General features: G+C 32.6%; 1 long non-coding RNA gene across 1 annotated transcript in view; it reads right to left on the bottom strand.

The window, feature by feature from the left end:
* Positions 1-8774: 8774 nt before the first annotated feature.
* LOC141278694 (uncharacterized) overlaps positions 8775-9209 on the bottom strand; it is a 189441-nt gene continuing 189006 nt past the window's right edge. The window contains exon 3 of the long non-coding RNA XR_012331740.1: positions 8775-8794. This is a non-coding gene — a long non-coding RNA (uncharacterized lncRNA). The remainder of the gene's footprint in view (positions 8795-9209) is intronic.

Below are 9209 nucleotides of genomic sequence, written 5' to 3'. Positions count from 1 at the left end.
CGGGAGAAGCATGAGCATGATAATTTAAAGAGATAAAAGGGAAAAACCTACAACCAAGAATACTCTATCTGGTAAGGCTTTCATTCAGATTTAATGGAGAGATCAAAAGTTTTACAGACAAGCAAAAGTTAGAAGAGTTCAGCACCACCATCCAGCTTTACAAGGTATGTTAAAAAGACTTCTCTAAGAGAAAACAAAAAGGTCATGACTAGAAATATGAAAATTACAAAAAGAAAAATCTAACTGGTAAAGGCAAATACACAGTAAAAGTAATGAATCAATCACATATAAAGCCAGTATAAAGCTTAGAAAACAAAAGTGGTAAAATCATCTCTATCAACAATATGTAGTTAAGGGAAACACAAAACAAAAAGAGGTTAAATATGATATCAAAAACTGTAAACATGGGGAGTGGGGTACAAATGCAGGGTTGTTAAAATGTGTTTGAGCTTAAGAAATCAGCAACTTAAAATAATCATATATATATATATATATATATATATATACACACACACACACACACACACATATATATTGCTATATGTAAACCTCATGTTAACCACATGGTAAACTAAAATTCTATAATGGATATACACACACAAAAATAGAAAGGAATCTAAACATAACACTAAAGACAGTCATCAAACCACAAGGGAAAAGAGCAAAAGAAGAAGAAACAAAAAAGAACTACAAAAACAACCCCAAAGCAATAAACAAAATAGCAACATACATGTCAGTAATTACTTGAAATGCAAATGACCTAAATGCTCCAATCAAAAGACACAGAGTGGCTGAATGGATTCAAAAGCAAGACCTGCATATATGCTGCCTACAGGAGACTCACTTCAGATCTAAAGACACACACAGACTGCATGTGATAGAAAAAGTTATTCCATTAAAATGAAAATCAACAGAAAACCAGGGTAGTGATATTTATATCAGAATAAATAGACTTTAAAACAAAGATTGCAACAAGAAACAAAGAAGGACATTACATAATGAACAAGGCATCAGTCCGAGAAGAAGATATAACAATTGTAAATATATATGCACCCAACATAGGAGAACCCAAAAACATGAAGCAAATATTAACAGACGTAAAGGGAGAAATTAACAGTAACACAATAATAGTAAAGGACTTCAACACCCCACTTGCATAAATGAACAGATTATCCAGACAGAAAATCAATAAGGCAATACTGACCTTAAAAGGCAAAGTAGAATGGACAGATTTAATAGATATATAAGAACATTCCATCCAAAAGCAGCAGAATATACATGTGGAACATTCTCCAGGATAGGGCACATGCTAGGCCACAAAACAAGCCTCAGTAAATTTAAGAAAATTGAATCATATCAAGCATCTGTTCTGACCACAATGCTGTAACTAAAAATCAACTACAAGAAAAAAACTGCAGAAATCACAAACATGTGGAGCTAAACAATATGCTCCTAAACAAACAATGGATCACTGAAGAAACCAAAGGAGAAATAAAAAATAACTGGAGACAAATGAAAATGAAAACACAATGATCCAAAATCTATGGGATGCTGTAAAGTAGTTCTAGGAGGTAAGGTTATACCAATACAAGCCAAGTCAGGAAACAAGAAAAACCTCAAGTAAACAACCTACCCCTACACCTAAAGGAACTAGGAAAAGAAGAACAAACAAAACTCAAAGTTAGTAGAAGGAAAGAAATTATAAAGAACAGAGCAGAAATAAAGAGACTAATAAAGGAATAGAAGAGATCAAGGAATCTAAGAGGTGCTTCTTTGAAAATATAAACAAAATATATAAATATTTAGCAAGCCTCATCGAGAAAAAAACGAGAGGGCCCAAATCAATAAAATCAGAAATGAAAAAGGAGACTTTACAACCAACATCACAGAAATACAAAGGATCATAAAAGACTACTAATTATAGGCTAATAAAATAGACAATCTAGAAGAAATAAAACAATTCTTACAAGAAATTAACAATTCCTAGAAATGTACAATCTCCCAAGATTTCAGAAAAAAATAGAAAATATGAACAGACCAATTATCAGTAATGAAATTGAACTGGTAATAAAAAAAACTCCTAAAAAAGAAAGTGAAGGACCAGATGGCTTCACATATGAATTTTACCATACATTTAGAGAAGAGTTAACAATTATCCATTAGCTATTCCAAAAAACTGCAGAGGAAGAAACCATTCCAAGCTCATTTTACAAGGCCACAATCACCCTGATACCAAAACCAATAAAAGATATCACACACACAAAATATTACAGGTCAATATTACTGATGAACATAGATGCAAACATCCTCAACAAAATATTAGCAAATGGAGTTTAAAAATACATTGAAAGGATTGTACACCATGATCAAGTGGGATTTATCTCAGGGATGCAAGGATGGTTCAATATCCACATATGAACTGATGTGTTACACTTCATTTACAAATTGAATAAAAATCATATGATAATCTCTATAGAAACAGAAAAAGGTTTTGACAAAATTCAGCATCCATTTATGATAAAAACACTCCAGAAAGTGGGCACAGAGGAAACATACTTCAACATAACAAAGGTCATATATGGCAAACCCACAGCTAACATCATACTCAATGGTGAAAAGCTGAAAGCATTTCCTCTAAGATCAGGATTAAGACAAGGATGCCCACTCTTGCCACATGTACTCAGCATAGTACTGGAAGTCCAAGTCACAGCAATCATACAAGAAAAATAAATAAAAATAATCCAAATTGGAAAAGAAGAAGTAAAACTGTCACTGTTTGCAGATGACATTATACCAATACTATGCATAGACAATCCTAAAGACATTACCAAAAAACTGCTAGAATTCTTCAGTAAATCCAGTAAAGTTACAAGACACAAAATTAATATACAGAAATCTATTGCATTTTTATACACTAACAACACACTATCAGAAAGAGAAATTAAGAAAACAATCCCATTTACCACTGCATCAAAAGGAATAAAATATCTAGGAATAAATCTAATCAAGGTAAAAAATCTATACTCAGAAAACTGTAAGACACTGATGAAAAAACTTGAAGTCAACACAAATAAATGAAAAAATAAACCATGCCCGTCGACTGGAAGAATTAATACTGTTAAAATGACCAACCTGAGGCAATCTACAGATTCAATGCAATCCCTATCAACATACCATGGCATTTTCCACATAACTAGAAAAATAATTCTAAAATTTGTATGGAAACAGAGAGACCCCATATAGCCAAAAAAACATTGAGAAAGAATGAAGCTGGAGGTATCACACACACTGGTTTCAAACTATACTACAAAGCCACATTAATCAAAACAATATGGTACTGACACAAAAACATACACATAAGTAAATGGAACAAAATAAAGAGCACAGAAATTAACCCACACTTTTATAGGCAATTAATCTACGACAAAAGAGGCAAGAATATACAGTGGGGAAGAGACAGCCTCTTCAATAAATGGTATTTGCGAAGAAACTGGACACCTACATGCAAAAGAATCAACCTGGACTTCTCTCACACACCATGCACAAAAACAAGTTCAAAATGGATTAAGACTTAAATGTAAGACCAGAAACCATAGGTCGTAAAAGAAAACACAGGCAGTATGCTCTTTGACACCAGTCTTAGTAATATTTTTTGTGTATGTCTCCTCAGGCAAAGGAAAAAAAAGCAAAAATCAGCAAATGGGACTATATCGAACTAAAAAGTTTGATACAGCAAGGAAATCATCAACAAAACCAAAAAGGCCACCTACTGAATGGGAGAAGATATTTACAAGTGATAGATTTGATAAGGGATTAATATCCAAAATATACAAAGAACTTATATACAGCTCAACATAAAAAAAACAACAACAGCAATTAAAAATGGGCAGAGGATCTGAATAGACGTTTTCCTAAAGAAGACACAGATGGCCAACAGGCACATGAAAAGATGCCCAGCATCACTAATCATCAGGGAAATGCAAATCAAAACCACAAAAACATTTCACCTTATACCTGTCAGAATAGTTATTATCAAAAAGATAGAAAATAACAAGAGTTGGAGAAGATATGGAGAAAAGCGAGCCCTCATGCACTATTGGTGGAAATGTATTTTGGTGCAGCCAGTAAGGACACCAGTACAGCGATTTCTCCAAAAATTAAAAATAGAACTACCATACAATTCAGCAATTCTACTCCTCAGTATTTACCCAAAGAAAACAAAAACACCAATTACAAAAGAATATACACCCCTACGTTCACCAAAGTATTATTTTTAAAAGTTAAGATATGCAAGCAACCTAAGTGCGCATCAATAGATGAATGGATAAAGAAGGTGTGGTACATGTATATATAATGAATCTTAGCCATAAAAAAGAGTGAAATTTTGCCATCTGCAACAACATGCACTGACCTAGAGGGTATTATGCTAAGTAAAATAAGTCAGACAAAGAAAGACAAACACTGTGTGATTTCACTTATATATGAAATCTAAAATACAAAATAAATGAACATAACAAAACAGAAACAGAGTTATAGATACAGAGAGCAAACAGGTAGTTGTCTGGGTGGAGAGGAGTGGGAGGGAAGAAAGAAATAGGTGAGGGAGATTAAGAGATATAAACTTCCGGTTGCAGAATAAATGAATGGCCAGTATGAAATGTATAATGTAGGGAATATAGTCAATAATTATGTAATATCTTTGTATGGTGACATACTGTAACTAGACTTCTCGTGGTGATCATTTTGAAATGTATAGAAATATTGAATCACTTTGTTGTGTTATAGGAACTAACATAGCATTGTATGTCAATTATATTCCAAAAACAAATAAACAAAATAGAACAAGAGATCACATTTGTGGTTACCAAAGGTCAGGGTTGGGGAGAGAGGAAATCGGATGAAATCAGTCAAAAGGTACAAGCTTCCATTTATAAGATAGTTAAGTAATAAGATGTAATGTACAACATGATAAAAATAATTAATACTGCTCTATGTTACATATGAAAGTTGTTAAAAGAATAAATCCTAAGAGTTCTTATTACAAGGAAAAATATTTTTCTTCTATTTCTTTAATTTTGTATCTATATGAGATGATGGATATTCACTAAACTTATTGTGATAATTATTCAATAACATATGTAAGCCAAGTCATAATGCTGTATACCTTAAATTTAGTGCTGTATGTCAATTATATCTCAATAAAATTGAAAGAAAAATAAATAAATAAAATAAGAACCCATGGCCCCAGATTTACCCAATCTCTACAGAAATCTATAAAATCATATATATTCATTTCACTTTCTTTTTCTGCTTATCAATTCTACCTTGGCAAGATATAAATCATACACTTCTCATTACTTTATAACAATACAACTATTCCAAAGAATTGAAAAAGGTAGCAATAAGTTGGAAGACTATTATGTGACTTCTTTGAATCTTTAGGCTCTTACACAGTTTTGCTTATCTAAGATAAAATAAGCTTTGCTTTTACTGCTACAGAGACTAACTCAAGAAATAATTCAGTTTTTACAATATTTACTATTGCTTCTGTGTACCCATTAAGCAGCGATTAAAAGAAATAGACCATCAGACAATTTATGGTCCTTCCTAGGCTGACTCTTATTTTTAACTTTTTATGTCATTTCTGAGGCTCACATCAAGTCAAAATTTTCCATTCATAATGCCATCTATTTTAAATGAAAAGTACGGGTGGATGAATACTACAAAATGAGTTTCTTACGAGGCCCATCTTTGTGCTCTCATCTGGAGTATTATTGTCAGCATTGCCTTTACTTTCAAAAGAAGAGTAGAATTTGAAATCAAACATAATTCTAAAAATCAAGGTTCCATGGGGCAAGTATTTTCAGATGGTGTGTTAGCATTAGGACTTTTGACAAATTGTTGCTTGTGAGAATGGGACTTAAACTTATACCATTCAAGTAAAGACAAAGGTTCTTGGCAATTCCCATTTTTTATAAAAAAAAAATAATAAGATATATGGAAACAGGATGAGAAGGAAATCACACAGAAATCATACAGCATTATTATGTTCAATTAGTCCACTTGGATTTTTTTTTCTCCAAGTTTTCCACTGGTGTTAAACTGTTTTAAGAGAATAATAAGGTGCTAAATAGCATCAGTAACAGATCATTAACAACTCTAAATACAGAAACAACATCAAAGACCATTCCAATTTTTCTTCTCTCATTAGTAAACTCTTCTGTTGAAAAATCCTAGTTGAAATTAAGACCAGTTTTGTTTATAAAGATTGCTAATCTTTGTAAGTATCTCTATAGTTCAGACCCATTATAAAAGAATTAGAGACCACAAAAATATGAAGACCTCTGTCTAGCTTCTTTCATTGTGCAGAATTTATTTCCCAAATTGCTTTTGGGCACTGACAACAATCTAAATGTTAAATCATTAAGAAATGCTGCTTGAACCTCTCAGCATCTTTATTTATTACAGGTTTTAATTGCAATTCAAGAAGCATTGTAAGATTGATGAAAAGGTGTAAATGGCTGAATGGTACAGTAAATGTCATTGAATTTATTTCATTGGGGGTTTTAAGGTAATTAATCTTACATGGTTAATATCCACAGAGGAGTTGAATTGGAATTGTGAACTCCAATCGAGTTTGGAGCCAGACAGGTAATGGAAGATGCAAAGATTTGGGAATCCAAAGGCCAATTAGTTATGAAAATCACAATTTATCAAAAGTATTTCATTTGTTCCTAAAGCAACAAAGCCTAGTGGAACCCTTTGTTATAAATTTTTTTTCTCCTCTTTTTATTCTGTGAATTTCTGGTGTTAGCATATACTTAAATGTGCCTAAAATAATCATAAAGGAAAACATGACAGCATAACACAATAAGAAATGCCTGTGAGAGCAACACAGGAAGTAACAGAGTTAACAATTTCTGTCCTGATAAGAGAAGTGGTAGGAAAAAAATGTTCTGTACTATACATATAGTCATTATAAACCACCAGATTATACCAATCTCCCCTCTGCTTATTGCTCACATCTATTACTTAGTAACTTCTCAATTTATCGATGCCTTTGGCCCTTACTCCATGATTTTTCCCTCTTTTACTCATACTCATACTAGCTTTTTTTTTTTAACATTAATATAGTACATCCCTGACTTCTCAATTTCTGGATATCCTTGCCGTCATCTCAAGTACTTACTTCCTTCAGTAAACTAGCCCTTGCCACCACCACCAACTGCACCATTTCTGAAACCTCTGTTCCAAGAACTCAACATCTCATTCTCCAATCATTTTCTACCTGTTTATTCACTGTATTAATCTGACTAAACACACACACACACACACACACACACACACACACACACACACATACAAACACACACACACACAGAGTTAGCCTTAGCCTTATTAGACTCTCCAATCCATTGATTCCACCATTTTTTTTCACCAATAAGAATTTTAAATGTCAGGAGTTGGAAGAGTAATAAAGTTCAGGCTTATGGACTCATTGTAAGTTATAAATTCTAGAAAATAACAAGTTAAATGACAAAAGAGGAGAGAAGGAAGGAGAATATCAAAAATACATGTTACTTAATTGCATTCTAGGGAATAGCAATCACTGTTACTTCTGAAAGCATCTGAACAACATCAAAGAAAGTCTGATCATATAAGTCTCATTAGAAAGAGAAAACTACTTTCAAATACAATCTTGGAAGATGTGAAAGAAAAAATAAGGTAGATATGATTTTATTAATAAAAATAAAATAAGCAGAATTAATAAAATATGTGGAGCTTACCTCAATTTCAGTTTCATACTAAGATATAGGGGCAGTTTAGCTATCAATATTATCCTACTACAATCTGTTCTGATAAGCAAAAGAGTAATTTTTGCAATTATGGCCACTTATATCTACTTTTTTAATTATCACCCAACAGTAAGACTCACAATCCTTTGAATATCTGTCAGACAAAATTAACAACTCTTTGGCTCAATCCACATTGTTAAATAGTTTGAAACTATTCTCATCATTTGGGGTGGAACAGCAGTTAATTGTGCTAATGGGAAGCAAGAAGTGATGAATAATGAAAGAAGTCATTGGTCGTCCTAAGTGCTAATTCTTAGGGATGTAAATCTAGGCTCATTACAAATATTTTAGACAGATTAAGGCACACTGATGAGCATTTAGTGGTATCAAGTCATAGAATGCAATGTTTGGGAACCTCTGTATTTAAATTATGAAGCTGTGCCATGAGACACGCACTAAATCTAATGAAGCTCTAGTTTGGATAGTCTTATATTTTATAGTTCACTGCCTTGGCTCTGGGATTCCTTGCCATAGTGACTGGGTCACATTAATGACAAGCTAACATTAATGACAGGACAAAGACTATTATTATCACTCTGCAAGATAAAATTTTAATGGATTGTTGAAGAGAAATCAGAGCATAGGAGAACTAATGGCAAGCTAAAGGGAATTTAAACATCATCTTTTTAATAAAATCAGTTGGTCTCTTTCTTTATAGTCTTGCCTTTTGTGCAAATTAAAAATGTCCATCTGGAAGATCAAGAATTATTGAGAGCAAATGTAGGCATATTAATGATTTTCTAGCCTCTATCGTAGAGAACTTAGACCAAGCACACTTACGGATGTTTCTCTCTTGACCCTGAAATATAGATTAGTTAATACAACCTTCTGCATGTTAGAAAGCTAACGGATGGTCAATAGTTCATTGAGAAGCTCCAAGTCATAATCTTGAAGGTGTATTCTTGTTGAAGTAGAACACTTCCCTAGGGCTTTCTGACCTATAAATAAATTGAATTTAAGCAGATCAAGCACTGCATTTATAGGAAATGGCAAGAGCATTAGAAATACAAATTTTGCCCTCTACGAACTCATGTCATCAAAAATAAAAGGGTAAAATAAAAATAGGTAAGAGATTTAGACAGAAAATTTTGATATCTGTATTGAACAAATAAAACAAATATACTTTCTAAAAGAAACAAAATATTGCCCCTTTATTGCATCTACTTCAACATTATTTAGTGACGTTTACCAAATGTGCATTCATTTTAAATTTTTTCTGCGTGTAAGAAATGAAAAAGAGTTTTAAACAAGCATGGTAGAAAGCTTCTAACATGGCCTCTAATGATCCCCATCTCCTTGTATTCACAGACTTATGTAATCCCTTCCTACTAAATAAGCTAGACTTAGTAATTC

This window comes from Tursiops truncatus, chromosome 5 (assembly GCF_011762595.2).
Source record: "Tursiops truncatus isolate mTurTru1 chromosome 5, mTurTru1.mat.Y, whole genome shotgun sequence".
Classification (NCBI taxonomy): Eukaryota; Metazoa; Chordata; class Mammalia; order Artiodactyla; family Delphinidae; genus Tursiops; species Tursiops truncatus.
Note: the sequence above shows the minus strand (reverse complement) of the source record. Positions and strands in the feature narration are given on the sequence as shown.